We start from the raw sequence: 25,399 nt of genomic DNA on the forward strand, positions 1-25,399 counted from the left end.
GCAGGGGGTTTCGTCGCAAACGAGACCCCCTGCAGCAGCTCCTCTCTGCTTCCTCCACACCCCCTGATATAGTAGCACTTCAGGATGCTGGCACAAATTTATCGCTGCCAGGATACGCTCTGGTACCCTCTGACACCACTCTAAACCCCAGGGTTACCACGTATCTCCAACATTTTGTACCATACACTTGTCATGTACTAACCTCGCCGGTATCTCACACATTCCTAGAATTAATCCCCTCCACTCACAGATCTCATCCCCTCTTCATCCTCAACTGTTACCTCCTTCCGAGGCAACCGGTCTCAGATTTAATCTCTCTAATTAAAGCCGCCTCCAACGCTGCAAAAAGGAACCCCCTCATTATATTAGGGGATTTAAACTGCGCACATGTAAACTGGGGGTACACACGCACAAGAGAGGAGCGGAATTGCACAACACCCTTCAGATGCACGGCCTGTCCATATATAATGATCTGAGCACACCTACAAGAATCGGCAATAGTGTCACTGCCGACACAAGCCCAGATCTTACTTTTGGTCGCAACCTTCCCACACCGGTGTGGACAAACACAAATGAGGCCCTGGGCAGTGATCATTATATCATAACTATACAGCTTGATTTCGCCAAAAAAGCTAAAAACTACCGTGTCCGAAATACCAGCTGGGATAATCTTCGGAAGCACAGAGAGGCCAAAACATTAGAATCCCCATTTAACCTCCACACATGGATGACAGAGCTGAAACACAATGTCCAGGCATTCAAGCTAACATTAGACGCCACCCCCGAGACTCCCGTTGCAGACAGTCGCTTAGCGCACCTACTCCAAGCTCAGAACAGTATCCTCACACGCTGGAAAACCCAGAAGCAAAATCGTAAACTTAAGCTAAAATTAGCGCAACTACAGAAACAAATAGAAGAGCACAGTGCCGCACTCAGTAAATCTAACTGGCACCAATTATGTTACGGATTACGCGGTAATCTCTCCTCCACCAGGGCCTGGCATCTTCTACGGCATATGATAGACCCCACTGAATCTAAAAAGCAAACACGGCTTACACTCAAAAGACTTACCCATAAAAATCGTCAAAATCATCAAGCACTGTTACGCCAACTACAATCAACTGATACCACTGTGGGCCAAGCTGTATCATATCCCGACTATGTAGGCCCCGATCAACCCTCCCTCGACGCCCCCATTATGGAGGTTGAAGTCAGAGTAGCCCTTATCAAGCTCCGAAACTCAACCCCTGGGGAGGACCAAATCACAAATGTCATGCTCAGGAATCTAGATGACCGTTCAATTTCTCTTCTCACCGACTACTTCAGTGAGTGCTTGGAAATGGGGGCGCTACCCGCTGAATGGAAGCACGGGAAAATAATTTTTATTCCTAAACCAAATAAGCCCATTAACGCCCAAAACCTCCGTCCCATTTCGCTTACTTCGTGCTTGGGCAAACTGTTTGAGCATGTCATCCTCACCCGTCTCACGCAACACATGGAATCCCATGGACGATATCCCCATACTAAGGTAGGATTTCGAGCCCACCTCTCGGCACAGGACGCCCTACTGCAGATTTCACACGCTATCCTCAATGACATGTTACATCACACCAGAGCAATCCTGGCAGTCGATCTCACCAAAGCATTCGACAAAGTTACGCAAAGCGCCATCCTGCAGGGCATCCAAGAGCTGCTGTTTGGGCCTAAGACCTACAACTATATTCGGGCCTTCTTAAACGGTCGCACAGCCTCACTGCATATAGATGATATACAGACCCCCCCTTCACACTTGGTAATGTTGGTACCCCGCAAGGAGCGGTGTTATCTCCCTTCCTCTTCAACCTCACCCTCATCCCCCTGGCCAAGGCTCTCAGCCGCATTCCGCACTTAGGACCACATACGGCTCGGATGGCGACATAGAATCGACCCTTCAGGAAGCCGCCACAACTATAGCTACTCACGCGGCAAACATTGGGCTTGAATGCTCCCCCACAAAGTCATCACTCCTCATAATCCGCCCGCGGCGCGTCCCTACCTCCCCCATCACGATCTACCTGCATGACACTCCCATACCGCAAACACCTACCCTCCGCATTCTTGGCCTCCATTTACAGGACACGGGGGAAAACAACCTTACCCTGAAAGCACTAAACAGTCCACTTACTCCGTCATCCATCTTCTTAGAAGGGTTTCACATTCACGAGCCGGTCTAGACGAAGCAGACAAACTCAAGGTGCTGCATGCCTTTGTGCTTAGCCGCATTCTTTACGCCACTCCTTACCTGAACCTCTCCTGTGCGGATAAAGACAAGATCAATGCTCTAATCCGCATGGCTACCAAAGCAGCGCTAAACCTACCAAAGAGCACTAGCACGGACAGGCTCTTCAAATTAGGAATGCACAACACTATACAAGAACTTATAGATGCACATCGCTACACACAGTACCTTCGTCTGGCTGGCATGGAAACCGGACGATATATACTGGATTCTCTGGGACTTCGCATACCGGCACACACGACAGACTTCATCTCTCTCCCTCGCGCTATACACACAGCGCTTGTCCTGAAACCCCTTCCTAAGAATGTCCACCCTGAATACCATCAATCCCGCCGCGTCGCGCGAGCCACAACTCTCCATAATGAATATGGCACTTCAGAGGATGTGCGCTGGGTGGACGCCGCGTGTGGTCCATACCGTTCAGTAGCTGTGGCTTACCATCCAGCAGCCTCCCCATTTACCCATTTCATAGACCCCCCTTGTACCCCGGAAGAAGCAGAGGAAGCAGCTATAGCAATAGCCGTTGCCCAAACCAATGCGGCTTATATACATAGCGATTCCAAAACAGCCATTCTTAACTTCGCCCGCGGACGCGTCCATCCCCCCGCGCGGCAGATATTGAGAATGTGCACCCTAAATCCCGATAGGCGTATTGAGCTCGTGTGGGTGCCGGGTCACTCTGGCAATCCCGGAAAGGAGGCCGCCGATAGCTTAGCCCGAGGACTTATTTGCCGGGCAAATGGCGACCCCAGCCGGGATTTCTCGAGGGAGCGGGCACACACGTTTTCAGAACTAACTCAACAAGCATGCCTTGCCCGTCGACTCTATCCCCCTCCCCACCCCCGCCAATCCCACTCCCAACAAATCCTCTGGAGGCGACTCCAGACCCGAATTCTTCCTACCCCTCAGCGTCTCTCCTACTTCCGCCATGTTTCCCCAGAGTGCACTCTCTGCGGAGCTCCGCACGCCACCCTGGACCACATCCTCTTCGGCTGCCCTGCCGATCCTCCCCCGCAGGGACAGCCCGCCATCGATACATAGGAGGAATTGGAGGCCCTCCTTGGGTCGCAGCAGCCGGACACGCAACTTCGCTGTGTGAACCGGGATGCCAGTGCCATGGCCCTACGTGGTCTGGACACATGCGCGTAATGTGAGGGCTGTGCGGTGGCCCTGAGACCTTGCACGGTCCAAACTCGCTTGCTTAATTAAGTTTTCCATCCATCCATCTGAGCTAATCTGCCCAGAAAGTCGGCGCCTAATGAACAGTCGGTGCATTCATGCGTGTCGGTTCTTTTCTGTAGCGTTAATTTTGCGCTGTGTTCCTTCATAATAGTATTCTTACAACTTGCGTAGGATATTACACTGCGATCTCTTGACCGGAATGCTCTACATTTCAATTACTTTTCCAAAAATCAGGATTATTTCGAGCTGCAGTTGCATAATGGCCAGGCTGCCGTTCATGCAGCTTCACGTTCGCCATGAAGTAAAAGCGAGAAGGTGCGTCTTATGGCTGTAATCTAAATAATTTTGAGGACACAAAGATAAGTTGTGCATTAATCCACCGTCCCCTGGAGAAATTGTTCTAATAGTAGTAGCGGTTTATTAAAATAATAATAAAGAGGAAGGATAATATATTTACTAGCAATGACATCTGCCATCGATGCTGAAGCATCTGAGCTGCGGCGGGGGAAATAAAGAACAGCAGGCAGAATGGAGAAATGAAATGAAAGAGGTGAGGGGAAAACAACCGTTTCGCATGCCTTACTTCTCAAACTTAGCGGTTAACTGTTGGTAAGACCGTCTGGTTTGAACTGCGATTGGCAATTTTTTCGGCGCACTATCAAGAGCAAACCCAAATAGCCTGTGCACTTTAGTAGTGTGGGCAGAGCACCCGGGAACACCACAGTTCGTCATAATGTGGTCTCTAACTGCTGCAGGAGATATACGAAAACGTGAGGTACACGGCTCCTTAAATTAATACACAACGAAGTATACGCTTCATTTAAGGAACGATTTTTATTTTACTCTGTTTCGATTGGAGGACCCATCTTTTTCAAGAAAGATCATATAGTCCATGGGCGCGTGTTCTTGTAGCATGAGACTTGACACGCAGACGGCTTAAAAGGAGAGAAATGAACAAAAATAAAGAAAAGAAATAGGGGGGCGGAGAACAGAACACAACAGATACCTATGCCATACTAGGGAAACAAAGATGGCGCGTCGCGTACCGTGAACTCACTGCGCGCACACACACACGCACACAGGAGGTGAAAGAGGGAGGCCGGGCTGGGTGGTTACGCGGCTACTGCGAGAACAAAACAGAAAGAAAAGGGAACAAAGAGGGAGAGAGAAACAAAATGAAAGAAAAAGAGAAAAGCAACGAAAAAATTAAAAAAATACGTGGTGGAGGCTTAACAAAAGAAGGGAAGTGTCCACCGATTGTGGCGTCTTTACTCCTCTGGCCGCGTATGTGTGGCCCCATGCGACTACGAAAGATGGCCGAACGAGGGGGCAAGGGTTGCGACTGCCCAAAGTGCCTCCTCATGGTGACACGCGAGCCGCTAAAACCAGATGAGCTTCCCACAGGAGGACATGATGGCAAGGCTTGTTTACAGGAATGCAGAAAAGAAATAATGCAAGGAGAAATTTCAAAGTAAAAAATATATAATAACAAAAAAGAAAAAGGACACACGTGCCCCTCGCGGGACCAAAGAATGAGTTTAACGGCCGATGGAAACAACTAGCCGAAACTGACATGTAACAGTGGTATGACCGCAGATGACTCAGTCGGTGGTGGTACTTTGTCTATTAGGTTGGAATTTTCTTTGGTTTCTGCCATCGAACGAGACGATAGGGTGCCATGGTATTCGTTGATGCCCTTTTGCACTGTGTTAAATCTGAAAATGAAGTATGATTCGCGTTGTTCACGTTTCCGAGTGTTTTTAAAACTACTTTGCAATATCGTTACTTTAAGTTTATCAAACTCATGTAAATTTTCGCGGAGGTGTCTCGAAAGTAGGAGGCCAGGGAGAGATTGAGTGTGTGAGCGGTGGTTATTAAATCTTAATCGGAATCAATTGTCTGTTCGACCAATGTATTGCATTTGACATTTGCCACACTTGGATATGTAAACAACATTACTGGAATCGCAATTTAAGCCCCCTCGGATAACATGTTTGAAATCTGAATGGGTACTTTTAACCAGTATTGGAGTTTGCATGTGTTTACAAACTTGGCATCTGTTATTTCCGCATGGTGTGCAACCCACCGGCCTCGATTTATTAACCGTTGAGTGCGCAGGGTGGGTTTATAAATTTCTGGGCCCTTTTTATGTTCTCTGGGGGACCAATTGAAAAATTTTTGAGAGCTGCAAACTTTGTTGTGTGATGTTAAATTGTTTTTTTAGGGATTTTTTTTAATATTCGGGAGGTTGTCTGTTAACGTCAGCACTAGATTAGAGCAATGTGGTTTTGGCGGCGATTACGTATTGATGTGATTATTATTTGTAACTTCCGCCCTTTTATTGGCATCGTTGATGATAAAAGACGGGTAGCGCTGTTTCTTTAGAACTTCGCCCCTGTATTTAGCATTTCTTGAAAATATTCTGATCGAGAGCAATATTTTTGGCTTGGTTTGTGGAAAAATTATTCCCGTAGTCTAAGTGTTCGGGAAAAGTCATCGAGATCCTTGAGTAATTGGTATTCATTATACTGGCCATTATTTGGGCAGAATTTTAGGCCACGGGGCAAAAAGGGACTTTTTATCGTGAGCGAGTTGTGAGCTTGATAGGTTGATTATGTTTTCCGGAAGGTGTGGCTCTCCAGCTGTTCGGTCTTATGTGGTTCCATGTTCGTTTACCGTTTCGTTATTATTGTCGGGTGAGGATATGTGCGTTGCTAGTAGTAATACCATTGTGCGCTCCATACCTGCCTCAACAACAATGCCATCACGAGATAACTTTTGAAGTTCCTTCGTCCAAATTTGCTTAATTTTGCTCAACTGAAAGACCTCAAGCTCATTTGTCTCGGATGCTGAGAGTACCATGTTGTGACGCGACCGCCTCTCGCCTCTACTCGAGTGTTATTGATGCTAATGTCTATTAAAAGTGCACAATTGTTATTTTCAGGAGGTCTAAAGAACCCTAAAGTAGTTCTTTGCTCCATGCTTCTCGATTGTATTCTGAAAGGATACTCATGGATGGGGATAGAGATACGAAAAGTCCCTTCTGTACAGTTTCTGATTTAAGATATATGAAGAGATTTTATGTGGAGCTCGTGCCTGATTACCTTGTCAATATATTTTCTTAAACTTAAAAAAAATCCTAGAGCGTGTGAGATTAGCAGAAGGAGAAATGGTGGGTGCGTGAGCCTGGTCGGCCTGTCATTTTTGCTTTAAATTCAGCCTTTGGGCTGAGCCACAGCGTTGTCTGAGGTCATACCTTTGTTTCGGCGTGGCGACCTCGTGCCCGAAGTTCTGCTGGGAGACGGAAGCTTGTTGTGAGCCTAGTGTTGGTTCTGTTGTTGTTGACGTGAAGGTGACATCGAATAATTCTCTCAGGAAATAATATCTCGTACACTAACATCCCACATCACGACGGAATCCAGGCCATGGTCGGAGCCTCTAAAGAACACAGAATCCTAGACTCTCCAAGTCCAAGTGCTATCGAGACACTTGTAAATTTGGTCGCTAAACTTAACACTTTCCAATTCAACTCATATTATCTTGAAACGAGTGCTATAACTAAGGGAACAAAAATGGCACCAAATTACGGCAACATATTCATGAACAAAATTGAATCAGACTTCTTTTCCTCTTATCCAACCAAACCAGCTCTTTACAAACGTTTTCTTGATGGCATGTTCATAATTTGGACAGAAACCGAAAACTTTATCAAGTTCCAAGAATTTGCTCCCGAATGGCAATTTTCTGCAATGACCAGCTTTTCTCTGTACTACCTTGTGGGTGTCCAACGATAACTATTTCTAGTCAGTGCAAATGGCCAGTCGACGGACACGTCACATCATCCTGCAGCCATGGACATTATCCAAAGCTCGTACATTTCTCTTCGTCTTCGTCAACAGTCAAGGGCACTGGGCGGTTCTCGATGTCTTGTTACCTCAAATTCTACAAGCGCTAGTGTGAGAACGATCGATAAATTATCGACCATCCGGAGCGCTGGAGTTCTCAAGAAGCTCATGACAGCGATCAATCGTTAACTGCTAGAATCGATCTGTAGAATGTACACTCATTTAAAACTTTTCTAAATGCATCTTATTACTAGTCAGCGCAGCGTTTATGGCATGCAACGTATCAATGCGCGTCCTTTTGGCACATTGAGAGGCGTACGGTGGGGGTTTCGATAGTTCTGTGCAGTTCTTCAATAAGGTATTAGCGGCTCGCCTCGTGTGTGTTCTTCCCCCAGCGTCGGCCAGCGGCAGCTGGCGTGCATGGCCGCGGACTGGTTCGCCGACCCAGGATACTGGTGTTGGACGAGGCCATGTCGCAGATGGACGGCGACATGGACCGACTCATCCAGACCACGCTGCGCATGTGCTTCTCCAGCTGCACGCCACTCGCCATCGCTCACCGCGTCCACACCGTCCTGGACAACGACAAGTACGCCCCAAGTGGCACAGGGTGGTGCGGGGCAAGGGCGTAGTCCTAAACAGCATGGCACAGCGTGGAAAGCTCAGCTAGACATAGCCTGGCATGGCGTGGCATGAAATGGCGTCGAAAATATGGCTCAGTAGAGAGTGAATGATATGATGTGATACGGTATGGAGTGGCATGGCAGGGCATTACACGATGCGACACGCCAAGACCTGATGTGATATACATGGCGTGACTTGGCCTATACGAGGACAAAGAATGACACGGTGGTATGGTGGGCGAGTGAGGTTTGTGAAGTTTGCGGACGTAGAATGCTAACCGACGGCGCAAAGCGGACTTAATTGGACAGATACGGGACAGTCCTTAGTTATGCAGTGCATGCTTTTGCTCTGTTGATTATTAGATGATAGTATTGAGGATAGGGGCGGCAGTATTGCCAAAAAAGAACACTAAGCACGTTAAAATTTAAACAACTTAGCACAAAACACAACTAAGCAGCACGGTTCAGAGACCGTGTGGTATTACTAGCGTAGCTTTCTTTCGTATTGATTTGGCTTAACTCAAATTGCTCTCATTGCAATTATTACGTGGTTTAAAAAAGGGTGACACGGCTGAGCTTATGTAGGGGTACAGTTGTAACTTACACGACAAGCAGTGTTGTATTCGGTGTCTTTATTAATACCTGTAGCATTTGTTCTATAGTATTCACAGATTTTATCTCATGTGGCATAGCAACGAAGCATGCATCGTGAACCGTACTGCCCAAAGCCGATCAGTTTTTCTATCTTGTTTTTTGTTACGTATTTTCTTTTCGCAATCATGAGCGTATTTTTCATGACGCTCAAGTTGAGGGGTCTCAATATTGAGGTGTCACATTTATCAGTTCACTTGGGATGATAATGAGCTTACACCTGGGTTGTCACATCGTAATCCGCGAGCAAAGTAACAGAAGCTGCATTATAAATGACGTTTAGATTATACTTTATTCCACGAGCATATAATTTTGAATTTTTTTATTGAACGACATTCTTCGATGAAATTTACTCGCGCATGCGCTGTGGTTTCCTACCTTCGTTTATTTAGCTCGCTTCAGTATTTATATGACCCCGTGCGTGAATTAAATTCAGTTGCCAGTTAGCGCTGCGTCCTTTCACTCTCATTTCCCCACCTCTTTTTTTGTGATTAAAAAGTTGCTCATCGATGTGAGCAATCAACTAGCCCAAGAAGCAAGGCTGTGGATGAAGGCATCTTTCCGATGGTCGTAGCGTAAACTACAAACTTTTCTGTTCTAAGCACGTAAAAAATGAAATACGTCTCGTTCAATATATTTCATGCCTCAACCTGAAACAAAAAGAACTGAAATACTGTGATGAAGTTTGCTTCACTTCTAGCTGACCTTTCGTGAGGTGCTTCACTATGTACAAATTCCATAATGCCGCCAATATCATTGACGTAGGTCTCATCTTCCTCCAAGCCATGCCTAGAGCCGCGGCCGTTCTGTTTATTCCCTGTTTTTTTTTCTCAGAGTAAACTGTGGACAGCAAAGAATATTTTTCATAGCACTTTTTCTCTCATAGTACAGAGTGCAGTCGCGAGAATTAATTTGTTTCATTGTTACGCGTCTCTAGAGGCTGCGAAGTTTGTTCACAGGTTAAGAGTTTCTAATGCGAAGGCATTTCTTGCCTCATCAGTGGCGAGGGCAGGATTCGTCACCAGGGGCTGTAAACAGGAAGTGTGGACAGGGCGTGTCCTTATGACCTGTCGATCATTCAGAATAGTGTAGCTACGATTTGTAATGATTAGTAGTGATTTACAGAAAGTTTAGATAACTGAATTACCAAACAGAATAACGAATTGAATAATAAGGCAATTATTCTCTCTAACTATTCCGAGTAATTTACGAAATTATTGAATTATAGCAATTCCTCCAGAATTGAACGAACAATGAAATAATGAAATGAATTGAATAATAGGTAACGAAACTAATTATTAACGACTACTCATTAAATACGACACGTAGTAATAATTTAAGAATGAAATTATAAATAATTTATTATTTATTTTAATTAATTACCTCAGTATTTATTTGTCACCCATCATTAATTTCCTAAGTAACAGAGGAGGCAACGGTACTCGCAATGCTTTCGCATTTCGACTCGTAAGGAGACTTTTACACGTTTAATTTTTTTTACCGCCTCACTTTCCATCCAGGATCCTCGTGATGGCCGATGGCGAGGTGGCCGAGTTCGGTCCCACAAAGGAGCTCCTGGGAGACCCCACGTCGCTCTTCCACGACATCGCAAGGGACGCGGGCGTCATTCCACCCAACGGAATCACCTCGCCCGAAGCGGCGTTCTCGGTGGTGCGACCAAGCTCGAGCTTCGTGGCAGCCCGGATTCTCAACAGTGTACCACACGCTTAATTGCGGGGCCGATCACGTGGCCGAGAGATGCCTGCCTACCTCCTACGGAGCACCGTGCTGCAGAACACGAAGACGCCGATGTAGTATACCCGGTGTGAGGCAAGGTTGAAAAGGCCGGTGTGCTGAACTTTGAGCGCACGGTCAAGGGTTGCCCAAGCTCCTTACCTAAAGCCTCCCACAAACAGCACCCCTCATTACCCCATGGCATTGCTTTGCCATGCAAAGCTTCGCTGATGTCTCTAAAGCATTGTGAGCGTCCATAGCTCAGAACTGGCACGTGGTTAGCGTGCTGAGTACATAATGTACCTGGGTGAATACATTGAGCATGGCGCGTCGTACTTAAATAAAGAAATGTTTTTTTCTGCAACCGATAACTGTTTCCAGATGCTTTGGTGTGGTGCAGTCAAGACGATTCTCTCGTCGCGTCTCTTCTACCCCCTTGTTTTGTAGATACGTGCCATCAGCGGGCGACTACGCACAAGAAATTTGCCGATGAAATTATGCGCGGAATGTAAGGCCACCCGTGGGGCGTGGAAGTCGCAGAGTATCTGTACCACGTACCTCCGGCTATGAAAGCGTCCCTCCTATGCACAGGACTTACGACGCTTAAATTAATGCTCTCTCCCACGTCATAAATGCGGCATTGAGCCACCCTGGGAAACGTTTTAGAAAAGATGACGTGCGCTCTACAAATATTGGGCACCCTGTTGTGTTCTGAATGGCTTTCCACGTATCCCTTGGGTACTAAGGACCGAGATGCGGAACGATTGCTCCCAAACAAAATCTCCGGTATAGATGGCAAGAGAGGACGCCTAACTTTGCTAATATAACACAGCAATCAAAACTAAATTTTGCTGTACTGCATGCAAAGCAAGGTTGCCTTCCTTCTGAGCACTGACAGCAACAAAATTTCCGCCACGAACAAGTGGAACTCTGACAACCCACATGCTCGAAAGAGATTGTCACCATAGAGTGCATATAATTTAGGAACATTTAAAGTTTCTAACGTGATATTTTTGTCCGCCGTGAGAGTTGCAGTCCTCATAGCCACATCGAACCAATTTCAATGTTGGCCCTACTTCGTGTATTGTGTCTTACAAATTTGAAAAATTACAGCGCGGAAAACGGGGACTTTAAAGGTATAAAACACAGGACAAGCGCTGACTCTCAACTAAAGTTTAATGACAGCAAACAGGCAAATATAAGCGAACAGGCAACAACCAAACATTAAAACCACAAGGCACGTGCACTATGTTGGGTAAAGATAGGCGACCCTACAATAGCCCAAATAACCCAAAAATAGCACGACTGTCCTCCCACACGAGCGGAGGCGCTGCTCAAGGCACATTAACGGCGATTCTGTCAACAGAACGAGCTGCGCACAACAACAAGAGCTTCAGTTGTCAACATGGAGAACTGTAAAGTACTCTAAGGGTCCACGTATCCTTCGACAGGCCACCGTAACGTAAAAAAAATTTTCTCGTGCTCCTTCAAAGTGAAAAAGTAGAATCAATAGCACTGCTGAAACGGCCCCAATCTTTTATAAGGGCGCCGACGCACAAGCCCCACTAGATCACAGACCAGAGCCTACCTATTGCCGCGAGTAGTCGGAATCTGGTCCATATGTGCCCTGGGGTTCAAGCCCACGTGGTTCAGTATATTCAGAAGCCAATCGTTGAGCTCGCAGCGCAGATTTGCTTCTTGGGACGGCAACGCCCCTGCCGTTTACTTAGAAGAAACCCTCATGTGCAAAACTCATTCTCAAGAGAACAGCAACTGCTCCAGCCACCACTTCTGCAATTAAATGTGTATTCATTTATTGCAGATGGAACGATATGAGGGACTTCTTCCTCGGTAAGACAGCAACACATTGGTTTCATAGTGCTTCGCGACTGGCGTCTATCGCGGTCATCCATTTGCACGTGCTATTGTTACTGGGCGCTGCTGTGCCATGATGGCTATGTGTGTCAGGGAGCCTGTAGTCTCCATAACATGCTCATCTGTGGTGTAATAAAAGGCCCGTTGTCACGTTGTGATAAAGGCGAGCAGTTCGGGAGGAGACAGACAGACATGCATCTAAGTCCAACACTGTTGATTAGAGAGAACGTGCTCACTAAGATAAACTGACCTCGGTGGCGACGATAGCAGCCAGCGCACTGTGCTGTGGTCAATAGTCACAATCACCGCCGATCCCGGACGTGCCCAATTTGAAGGCTACGAACAACATTCGGAAAGGAAATGGCGCGGTATCTGTCTCATATATCGTTGGACACCCGAACCGCGCCGCAAGGGAAGAGATAAAGGAGGGACTGAAAGAAGAAAGGAAGAAAGAGTTGCCGTAGTGGAGGGCTCCGGAATAATTTCGATCCCCTGGGGATATTTAAGGTGCACTGCCATCGCACAGCACACGGGCGCCTTAGCGTTTTTCCTCCATAAAAACGCAGCAGCCGCGGTCGGGTTCGAACCCGGGAACTCCGGATCAGTAGCCGAACACCTACCCACTGAGCCATCGCGGCGGGTGCGCAGTTAAACCCCGGCTTTGAGCGTGGTCAGGATCGTGTTCACGCTGAAAAAATTAGCGCAGTTAAACCCCGGCTAATTTTTTTCAGCGTGAACACGATCCTGACCACGCTCAACGCGTGCAGCATACTGCCGTCGTCCTGCTCGCCAAGCTACCCCACCGCCGAAGTGATTGTCCCAGGCGTGAGTTTACATCGCTGTGTGACCTTCCATGGGGGCTCAGTTTTTTACAAGATAAATAGTTTGAGTTCGTGATTCTAATGCGTTTATTTTTAATTCGACGTTATTTAGGCCGTCGTCTTGCAAAAACATCTAATTTCATTATAACGAAATTTCCAGATTGGTCGAGACGGCCATGGCCTCAACAGAACCGCCAAAATTTAAAAATCTGAGGACTACAATGATTGAGTAGGTTCCATTTGATTATCATGTGGAATTATACTAACCCTACCTACTCCACTTTAATCAACGCTCTAATACATCTTATTCCACGCAATTTAATTCCAATTAATTCGCATAATCAACCCCTGCTCAACTAATATACCTTAATCACACCCACTAATCCCTACTAGTCAACATTAATACATTTTTTGGGGCGGGATCTACCAATTTGCGAATAATCATGGAACTGATGTTGTTCTGACAACAGCCCGAACTGAAACGTCACGTGCGAGAAAGGAGCTTATGCTGGTCAATTATACGCTTATCTCTTTTCCTTCCACTAAGAAGGACATTCAGATTGAGTAAAAATTGGGTAGACACACTTAAGACTGCTTACGGTTGGGAAGACCGAAATCAATATTCGACCGCCCTGCATGAAGAGCAAGCCTCCCCTGGAGGAGAAAACCCCGTGCATATCTTGGAACGCCGAAGCATTTCAGAACAAGATAGTATTTAGACTCACCGAAGGGTGTCGCTTCGTATCGTCTAAGACAGAATTAACCGAACAGCCGCATCGGTGGCTGGAGCGGGCTCGCAGCCGATCGTAGTACGATCTCTGGCATTGCCCGCTGCTAGCCGGCTCCGAGTGTAAACTGCCTGGCTTTAGCAGCGTTAGTCTTCACCCTCCTTCCTTGGAAGATAAGGAGTAAACGAATGGCATTTGCGACAAGCTGTTTTGCGCCTTCGGAGCACTGTCATACTGAGCGAGAGCGCAGGCTTACGTCAGCCAGTTAGCACAGGCAGCAGTGGAGATCACAACGCCGCCTCTCGACTGCGAGCCCGCTCCGTCCGCCGACGCGGCTGCTCGGATAATTTTTGCGAATACGGTATGAGGAACCCCCGTTGCAAAGGTGGCACTGCAATGGTTTCGCTCGGTGACTCAAAATTGATTTTGTCAGCCACTTGGGCCGCTGTGAACGAAAGAACACATTATGCACGATTAGATACCCGCATTTGGCTGACAGCATTCACTACCTAGCTTCTCTCGGCGTAGCCCAGATAGCTGACGCACGGCACGTGCTCCTTCGACAGAGCGCGGAGGCTCACGCCAATAAGCGCCTGAAGGCGGCGCGGAAAAGTACTAATAGTACTACCCAAAACTGCTTGCTCTTCTCGCTAGGCAGTGTGTTATGACGCTGCAATCAGCACCGCAGCGCCAGTTCCCCATACATTACGCCTGCCGGCGTTGGTTTCACTGTTTTGCTCCCGAAATTCGAGCAACGGACCCGCTGTCTGCCTCCTTGCCGTGCCGTCAGCGGACGTTAAGGCCGGCCGGTCAGTGACCGCGGGGGAAGGCGAAAGTCGAAGGAAATGGCCCTGGTACCTTTGCGTTAGGGCTTGCGCCCACGAGACATGGTCAGTGAGACAGCGACTATAAACGAATGCAAATTTTCGTTCTCAAAAAAGCATGTAGTACAAGTGTTTTCTTTTCGGAATTTTGTGACGCAAATATATTTGTTTAAAAACTCAGGACTTTTCTTCTTACCAGTATTATTTCGCAAGTAATGATTGCGGGGTATTTTAGGCGTTTTTTCATGAGGGCTGCAGTGTTTACCGTAATTTGATTTTTCTTTATGAAGGCTAGATTTTCAAGCAAAATATTGAAAATAGGAGCCAATATTTCTTAAAAGGTGGTGCTGTATTACAAATAGAAGACATGCCTTCTATAAATATCGATTTTTGGTTTCACTACCATTTTCTGAAGCACATGAATGCTGCCTAACTTGTTCTCGCTCGAGCAAGTTGTTGACTACGTGATTATACTAATGAACATTAAAGTTGCTATTTTAGCCAGCAATATTAGTTGGCTAAAGTACTAGTTGACGTAGCTAGCACCATATCGACGGAACGAAGCAACCACGCAGGGAGCAAAGGCCAGGTGGCAGTCTTGCAGCTGAGCTACTGCCGGGGGAACGCAGTTACAGGTGGTCTACCCATGTAGCTTTCTCTTCATGGTGGTATCGCACGTACTGCCTGAGTGTAAGGTGCTTTAAATCCGTCGCTCTCACGAGCTGATCTTTTCGATACAGCTAGGACTGAGTTTAAGGTGTGCGAATAGGGACCAGTGATAGCGGATAGCTAAAAAAGACTTTAGGAACGAAAGCTGCATATCTGTAGGCTGAGCACCACACATACGAATATTAAAGCTGCGCGCAACAGCTTGGTGGGGTTGAACACAATATTCGACCAACCTCCACACTGGCAGACAATACAAGATGCTGCCGGTAGCACTTACAACCAGGTGGGCACCGAGGTTTGGTAGAGATAGACGAATACAAAATTTACGGCGAATAAATGAACCCATTTCTTTTACGCAGTTCAAAGCAAACGCAAGGCGAGAGAAGAAAAAACGTCGGTGCAGTGCCGAACTTAATTCTCAGATAAGCGCATCAATAAAATAAATTACGCGCATACAGTAATGAAAATAAATAGAACAAAATACAGCGTAGGACGCCGCTCCCGAATATTTCCGCACCCAGAAGTTTTGCAGAAGAATTAACTACGACCATCACTCGAGCCTGACGTCACTGCAGACGGCATCCTGGGCGACGAAGTCGGCCTTCACAACTCTTTCCCAGCCATAATCTCGGCATGTACAATACGAATAAAGGAAATCCGATTCATTTTTCGTTTGTCTATTTGAGCGTAAGAATGGGAGTGATTAAAAATACATTCCCGAGCTTTATTCTCGAACATGACCCCGTCAATAAAATAAATGTACGCATAAAGTCGTCAGCAGAAACAAAATAAAGCGCAGTGGCGAACACGCTAACTCTGCGAAAGCAGCTGCACAGTTTCCTGAAGCACCCCCGTGGCGTTCGGCGCTCCCGACATTGAGCTGGGCAGACTTCCTTCCTCACGGTAGAAATCTCCCTCCTCAGATATCGAGCTCGTGTATTGTTCGCAGAAGGCTTACCGTCGAGCAGCCCCTCGGGAAGCCTAGCTGTGCTCGAAAAGAGGTGGTGTCCAGATACAGTCTCCTACGCCCGTCTGTTGACGGAGCCATGGGGTGATTTGAACATGTTGTTGAGTTCGTACGATAGCGATGTCAACATGTCCGTTGTAACTGCCGTTCTCTCGATGGGCCTCGACGTCACGTCAGTATTCACCAAAGTTGCCTTTAGTGCCGTTTCTACAGTTTAGGCGTACACCTAAGGACTCAAGCCCAAGGTCACGGGTCGGAGTAGAGACTTCCTATCTTGACTGACCTCGCTTTTGCCCGTAGACTGCCACGCATGTAGTCGACTAGTTTCCGTCCGTCTCCTTTTTTTTACGCCGATGCCGTCAGGAAAAACGGGTCTGCCATCGGCACAGTCACACGAACTTGCAGACGACCTTCGTCGCGGTGTCTCTGCCTGAAGACGTCGACGTCGTGAGGACGCGAACTCTTGGGCTTCACGGGAGGTGTTTCCTCCCTGACACCTTCATTCCTGGCATCATAGGAATCCCTTGGTGCTGCTTCCGTCGGAGAGTTCCACTTTACAGCAGCTTGTACCGGATCTGGGACATCTTCCGAACTGTCTAGCTGTGACGTTTACGACGTCTTTTTCACTGCTCCTTCCCCGGCTTGAGGGCTCACTCAAGGCAACTGCTGCGGTGGCTCTTCTGCCGCACGCCAACATGTCTGTGGTCCGCAAGCTGCGATGGTGGTACTTGTTCCCCACATTACCTACAGGTATTCGGGTTAAGCCGGCAGCGTTCCAGAACATACCGCTCCAAGTTGGCCAGCCTTCCTTCGAACAAACACCCGTGAGGCGCGTTGAGGCAGAGCACCTTACAGTCGTATGCGTCGGTCTCGCAGAGGTGACTAGCCGCAGGCTTCTTGAAGGAATCCCGCCGGATGTTGAAAAGGTTGCCCAGCTTCAAAATATTTAGGCTGCAAGTCAGGCAAAAAACGTGAAAGCACTTCGACGGCGTTATGCACCGGTACACGACTCCGCAGGAAAGGCACATTTTACCGACTGGACGGGGTCCGACGAAGTGGGTGGTCTTGCCCTGGAAGAAGTCGTCGAAGCCGTACAAGGTGATGCCGCAGCCTTTGCTTCGTCTGCTGTCGGCCATCTGTACCCGGTGATTTGCGCAGTTCTGAGCACTCTCACTCTATTGGCGACTACTAGTATTTCCATCTACCAATCCCCTGCCACTTCCTCTCGCTGTTTTTTGTGATAAATCTATAATTTTGCAGGTGTTATCCCTCCCGATATAACCGGCCCGCTTCGACATCGCCACATAGGCTTCTCGCGTTGTCCCGATTAATCTTCGCGGTGAATCGACAAACATACCTGAATATTGCAACTAACTCCGTCCCTTCCTAGCTCTCCATGCGTAGGACGGAGTTATTAGGTACGTTTGCGCATGCTGATGCGCATGCATGCTTGAAAAGAACAATGCGCATGCTGATGCGCATGCATGCTTGAAAAGAACAATGCGCATGCTTGGTGACACTTGGCTGTAATCGCACGTTGGTGGATGGTAGGATTCCGAGAAGCATTGAAAAATACGTATGCGTCAGGTTTCTCCTGACATCAAACAAGACGAACGTTGCTTCATTGGACGTGTCAAAAGAAAAGGATTCGTTTCGCATTACTTACATAGGTTTTTGTTACGATTTTTGTTACGTAGGTTTTTTGGCAGCTTTTTCTTCATTCTCCCCATGTTTTGTACAAACATGAAAATAAACCGTATTCTTATTCGTATAAGGCTGCCATGGAAAAAATTCTGCTTATATAGCTTCAAGAATCCTTCCTTTTATTTTCTGTAGATATGATTAAGCGAACCTTTAGTCCCAATTGTGTCGGGTGTCGTTAGGTTGAATATGGACCGTATATGTATTCTTTCTAGAGCGTTTTAGTCTCCTGCCATGATCGGCACTTCGGCCTAGCCTAACTCATGTTCGGCAGTCTGTACATACTGCGCAATCCTTTTTTTTGGCCTCTCCTAGGGCTGTTAAATATTCTTTTAAGCGTGAGTGAATATTTACTATTCCCTGATACAGGCGGTGCGGCTGTCGTTGCATGGAATCCAGGGAACTTGGAGCAAGGCACGGGATCTTCCACCTTGACAAGCACGGCTCGCAGCCTGGAACTAATTCTCAAATTGTCGTAATTGGAATTGAAACTAATTCTAAAAAAAATAACTTTCCTGTGTTTCTGTTCGTCTCTCTCTCTCTCTCTCTCGGCGCGCATCCCTTACGTTTTCCTAGCCGATCACATAACCCGACAGTGCCCTGCCAGGTCAGAGCGGTCTTGGCTAAATGAATTCTTACGCTCTATAAGGCGCCTATATAAACACACCACTGTTCTTTTCACGCACCATAACCAATTCAGATGTGAGTTAAGAGAGGCGTATTACATTGCAAAATAAGCTGACACGTGCATCAGCACACCTCTCACCATAACAAACCACGAAATCGCATTCCTTGACGCTTGATCTTGTCGCGTGTTCTTTTGTGCCGTTATTCACAGCTGGTCTGTCGTTCTTGCACGTGAAGCTCATTCGTGATTAGGATCCCTTGTGTGGCCTCAATGAATTTTAGTTTCTTGTTTTCTTTGTATTTTCGCGTTTTCTGTGCATATAATGCTGTTTTTCTTTTGTGTCGGAATAAATGCTCACGACTGAGCTCTTGCTTCGCGTTTTCGTCGCATTCTATGCCATCTGTCTTTTTTGCTCGTTAAGCATCCCAAGTAATTAACTCGTTAACGAGTAGAGCAGGGCTCGATAGTAATTTAGACATCTTTGGGTTCTTTAAAGTGCGCTGGCTTCGCCCAGCGCACGGGTGTTTTTGTATTTCGCTTCCGTCGAAATACTGCCGCCGCGACCGGAGTCGAACCCGCGACCTTGGAATCATATTAGATTATAAAATAGAGCCATGGATTAGAACATGGCAGGGTGATATAAATTGGTAATGAAATTTATCCTACTTTTCGGTGATTGTAACCATTGCTGTTTATGGTGGAGTGAAAATCTGAAGGAAACACTACATAATAAATTTGAGAATTTCGCCATGCTTCTCTTACTACATTAGTATGGGCATCTATGACTTCAATGAAACTGTGAACCTGATGACGTTTTCTAAGAATGCTTCGTATGTCGGTGAAAGTAATGACGAGTCGTGAAGGAAGCTTGCCCGCTGGAATTAGTGCAAGCAGTTTCGCAATGAGTCATTTGGGCTTATCTGCTGCATTCTTGCGTGTTTCACCTATTTTGGCCATAGGCGTAATACTTTTTGCCTTGATTCGACTGGACACAGTATGCGACGAACCTCCCATGGGCTAGAATACTGGATTCCGCTGGTTCAATTTGGAACAGCCTGTGCCTTCGTGTTCCCCATTCATAAGTGAATACCAAATTCACTGCGAATTCATGCAGATTCCTATTTCTGGTTTCAAAACGAACGCAATGATGGAACAAAATAAAACAAGACATTCTCGAAGTTTATTCTCAAAGATGAGCTCGTCAGTAAAATAGAATATATGCGTACAGTCATCAATAAAATGTCAAGAAAAGACAGTGAAGCAAAGCGCTCCAGTCGATTTCCTCAGCCAGAGGCTTCGTCCAAGAATGCACTAGGACGTCACTTAAACGTTACGACAACGTGTAGGGCATTCTCGACGAGTAAGCCGGCCCTCACAACGCTGTTCCAGGCATAATCTTGACTGACGAAGTCGGCATTCATCGATCCAGGATGCGGCTTGCGGAATGCACTGCCTGCCTCCGCTTGACTGGGACGCAGCTGCACTCGCATATTCCTAGCGTCCTTGCGAGGATGCACGACTTCGAGGAATACGCTCATGTCGAATGGCCAGGCGCACCACTCGTCGTACTCCCCCGAGCAGAAGAACAGGCCAAACGACAACAAGGTTACGCCGACGAGTTCCCGGAATCGACAGGTCGCCCGGAAAGTGTACCCGTGCAGGATGCCCTTGTCGCTCAGCATCGCCACCTTGTTGTTACGCTTCAAAGTGCTTCTGACCCGAGCGACGTCGGAGAACGTGAAGGTGACGTTATGAAATCGGTACATTTCTTGAAGGGCCGATAGCGGCGGAGATTCTGCTCTGCTCTGGCCGGAATTAGAGGTCGCGCCACTGCTAACTGCAGCTCCGCAGTTCCCTGAAGCACCGGCGTCACATTTTGCGCTCATGACGTTGAGCTGGGCAGACCCTTCCTCACGTTCGGAATCTTTCCCCTCGGTTTCGACTTCGCTCAGCGTTCGCACTCCTGCTGCCGCCGTGCGCTCGGGCGAGTGGATAGAGACTCTAGCGATGCCCTCGACGAGATCTTCGTCACCTTCACCCGGCTGCGTGGTTCTACACGTGAGGTTCTGGAATTCTTCTGATAGCGAGGTCAACGTATCATCTGTTACTGCCGTCCTGTCTTTGGGCCTCGGCATCGGTGAATTAATTCCCAACGCTGCATTTAATGCTGCTGCTGTCAGCTTCGGGGTGCGCCGTAACCCCAAGGACAAAGTCTTTGGTCGGACCGGAGACTTCCTCCCTTGACTGTCCTGTGTTCTGTCCGTAGATTCTACGCCGAATGTGGTCGACGAGCTTGCATTATCCTCGGACGCTTTCTCACCGCTGCTCTCGGGGAAAGAGGGGTCTTCCACCGACGCAGTCGCCGCATCAGATTCCAGATTTTCGACGTGATGTGGCTGCCTCACGAGAAGAGGCCTGTGGCTGATGAGCCTCGGGGAGCCAGCGCTAGTAGGAACCGGGCCCTTCCGACTCACGGGAGGAGTTTCTACTGATTCAGAAGCGCTTACCAAACTGTCGTTGATGCCGTCTGCAACGCCCCTTTTTTCCTTGAGACTTCTTCTGAGGCAGGATTCAGAAAATCGGGCCGGAACGGGTGCTCTTTTATGGCATTCCACCCTATGGTCAGCGTACTGCGTCAGGGTCATCAGTCTTTTGCACCTCCAGCAGCTCACTGGGTTATGCAAGCAGTGTAGCAGGACGTGCTGCTCAATGTCTCTCAGCCGTCCTTCGAACGGACATCCGTGCTGTACGTTGAGGCAGCGCACAGTGCAATCGGCCACGACGGATTCGTCAAGGTCACTAACCGCAAGGTTCTCTAAGGACACCGGCAGACCGTCGACCGGGCAGTGCCTTCCTGCGTCCACAGTCCCCTCACTGCACGTCGGGCAAAAGGGGTGCAAGCACTTCGACAACTTGATGCTGCTATGCAGAGCACCACAGGACACGCAAATGTTCCCCGTGGGACTGGACCCGACGAAGTGGATGGTCTTCCCGTCCAGAAAATCGTCAAAGCCGTTCAACTTGACGCCGGAGCCGTCCATAGCGCTTCCGTCAGCCATCTACACCGGGCGACTGGTGCAATTTACATCTTTTGCACTTCTTCGGTGACGACTAATATATAGGCTTCAATGCAGAGAAAGAAGGAAATTCTATCACCCTCACCGAATTATCAACTGTGTACTGTTTCCTGTCTCTCTCTCTTTTTCTGGTCAACGGTGATTTATTGCTTATTCTTCGGCCGTCGCGAGGCCACGTGCTCAGTCTATCGACCTTGCTCAGTACGATTCACATTAGTTGTGACACGGCGAAAATCAGAAAAAAACTAGTTGCTTTCCGCATTTCGGTAAGAAGGACGTACAGCATTCCTGATTTTTAATCATATAGCGCGAGTGTCTGCCAAACTGCTTGTAAGCGACTTATAACGGCGATAAGCGTGCAACACGGCGAGAGTTCGAGCACGCAGGGAGAGCAGCGTCTGCGACGCGGTTCCGATCACGAGGACACAAGACCTGCCACAATATCTGTCAGCAAAAAGCCGGTGGGCTTCAGAACACATGTGCATGACTAAGATGTGACGCTGAGACGTGCTTTTTCTCTCTTTTTTTCCTATTACGGGAGGCCGCGCTGGTGAACCAGAGTTAAGGTAAGAAAAAATAGAAGGAAGGAAACGCAGCAGCACGTGGAAACCGTTGCCTGAAGCGAGCCTTGAGATTTGAGCAACCCTCTCCCATATGGGAACGCAACAAAAGTGGCACCAACCAGCTCCTTAATCAGTCTTTCGGTGTCTAGACAGCATAAAATAAAGCATCGCAGCTTTCAAACGTCTAAGTGTCACATCTTTGTCATGCACGTGTGCCCGTCGGTTTTTTGCGAATAGATTTCGAGGGAAGGAGCTGACTAGCAGTTCGGTCTACGCTCGAGCTATGGGGAACTTGAGCTGAAGTTTGCGGCGCCGATTGCAGCGCCATTAAACACTGCCTAGCGAGAAGAGTAAGCAGTTTTGGGTAGTGCTAATAGTACTTTTCCGAGCCACCTTCAGGCGCTCTTTGGCGTGAGCCTCCGCGCGCTGTCGAAGGCGCACGTGCCGTGCGTCAGCTATCTGGGCTACGCCGAGAGAAGCTGTCAGCGAAACGCGGGTATCTAATCGCGCAGAATGTGTTCTCGCGTTGGCAGCGGCCGAAGCGGCTGACAAAAGCCGTTTTGAGTCACCGAATAAACAATTGCAGTGCAACCTTGGCAACGCAGGTTCCCCTAAAAATCAGGAAGGCTGTTCTTTTAAAATGCCTCTTCGCACGCCATTGCGCACGCAACTATACCGAATACGGCAGAAGACACATCGTTGCGGGGGATACAGCGCGAAACTGATGAAAAACGAAAGTAAAAAAAGACACAGATGAGCGCAGTCTGTGCCATAGTCTACTGATGACGGTCGTGTGTTTTGCACTGTAAAAAACGCAATTTTTTTTATTTGGAACATACCGCTGTCCTCTTTCGAGGCTGTTGCAGGGATAGGGGCAGGTTGGTTTTCTTTTTTTGGTACGTAACGAATGGAAAAACAACAATTCCACAGTAGCCCAGCTACCCATATTTCTCCAGAAGATACATGCTCGGGCCAACGGCTTCGCATTGTCCTATGTTTACGGAACTTCAAATTTATGGCTTGGAATATTGGTGAGAAGCACTGTAAAATGCGTGCGCGTCAGGTATACTTCCATATTCCAAACGAAGACGAGGTCAGTGAACGAGTTAAAAACAATAGAAGTTCACGTTTCCGCTTACATATGAGACCATTGCTGACAATAAGATTGCCACGTTAACAAATAAAGACCTTTATGTAACCCTAAGCATATTTCATACCTTTTTCCTTAGATATGGGGAAGTGTGTCTTGAACACTGTCCACTGTGTCACACGTAGAATGAATAAGTACTCTATATGTCCAGCTAGAACATCCTCATTTGTTGCCGCCATCCCTACCCAATTGACTGCCGATATCACGGCCGATAGTATGCATAAGCTCCGTAATCGCGTTTTTAATGCGATAGTGTCAAGGAGCCAGCGTCAAGGGAAAGTCGACGTCAGCGTCTGTTGCCGGCGTCCGTGTCGTTTACCGGGGGGTACCAATCCACGAAAAATCCCCAGACAAGCAACGCAGGTGCCAGATGTGCCACCTACGTCACGTGACCTTGCGGCGTCATCACAACCTGCCCACCACAGTGTGAGCAAACTACCCACCATGGCAAGTGGCAATTAAGTTAATGATTGGTTGTGAGAGGTTGCTCGGAAAGAAGAACCGGGGACGCGCAACCTACGCCAGTGGCAGCACGCATCGTCACAGGGCAGTGTCGGCACCTATGCGCTAGGAGTGATGTGAGGGCTTCTAGGGATCTATGAATGTTAAGTAGAGAATGACCAAATCTGCATATATTTGCACAAAACCATAAACGCTCTATCGCGTCATACCGTTAAGGCGGAGCTTAAGTTTGCCCTCAGAATTTTTTGTGCTGCACTTTCAGTTCGTGCGGACACGCTCTGCCCACAGCTTCCGGCAACAGCGCCCGACCACAGCTTTCGGTGACGCCACTCATGAAACAAGAAATGCTTTCGCATTGAAAAACAACAACCCAGAACAATCATTATGCTCCCCTGTTAAACAAAGGCCTAACTCAGCCGCTCATCTTCATTCATCCCTTTTCTGTGCCAGCAGTGGTCTCCTTAAATAATCTCCTTACTTCAGTCTCTTCCACCTGTGGCTTTATTTTCCTTATTTCCTTGACGCCCTCTCCACTACCCTAAGTGACGTGACCGCCGGGTATTGGCGCTGTGCTTTGCGTGACGTCGCCCGCCCGTTTTGTCATTTCAGATTCCACATCACGTACTTCACTTTTCTTCCGTAATTAAAGCTCCTTAATGTACGACTGTTCCTGCATCATACTGCGGCAACATGTGAAGCGACGCTGGAACCTCTAACGCGAGGCGTATGGTGACGCATTTTTCGATGCCTTGGAGAAAAACGGTTAGCCTCTCTAAAATGATTTGTATGATTCTCAACGACGGAAGATGAAGAAAAAAGTGCCACCGGGACGCGTCACCATCCTGTCCAAAGTGGTGCTGCTACCTGACAGCGTTATACAAACGCTGGAAAAAATGCTGACATTGGAAAGAAGTGAGCCGACAATCAAACCGGTCAAGTTCCTTATGGTGGTAAGGTCTGTTACCACATCGCCGTTCAGGCTCAGGTGACCTCCATCGATGAGGAAGTGAGGTATACGGCAAGAGTTTCATCCCTGATCCTATGAAAAAGGACCACTTGAAGGCGGCGAGAGACTTCCCCAGCGGAAAGCAGCTAAAGCTGTTGGAATCCGACAAGACCACTACATTAGACGTCATCGACGGCAAATCGTACGGAACCAAGGCCCTTCAAACAGTTCTACAAAAATTCGACGTGGTCAAGTTGTGTGGCAGAGGCCTGAGCAAGGGGCGCAATGATGTCTCGAAAAGCTGCACTTCCCAAGGTTTGGAAAAAATTGCCGCAACAGTGAAGGAAAGCAGTATGCTCAAGTTAAGGGCGTTTTTCACAGTTAAAACGCAAAAGGACTAGAATCTTTTCGGGGTCATCGTCAAGGACAAGGTCTCCTGGCAGGCAGTGATGGCGGACTTCCTGCAGGTGCACCACGGCATTCTTCTCATCGACGACCCGTTCTGCAGAGGTCGTCGACTTCTTGAAGAAGGCGCCTCCTCTGACCTGCACTTCCGTGGGTGCAGCGGATATGTATTACAGCATTCCGCGTGGTGCTGTGCAGAACACGGTTGAAGGCGCGGTAGAAAAGTATGGCCTCAACCGTGGTTTCAAAACACTGTTACTTCAGTAGCAG

The sequence above is a fragment of the Amblyomma americanum genome, chromosome 10 (genome assembly GCF_052857255.1).
Source record: "Amblyomma americanum isolate KBUSLIRL-KWMA chromosome 10, ASM5285725v1, whole genome shotgun sequence".
Lineage (NCBI taxonomy): Eukaryota > Metazoa > Arthropoda > Arachnida > Ixodida > Ixodidae > Amblyomma > Amblyomma americanum.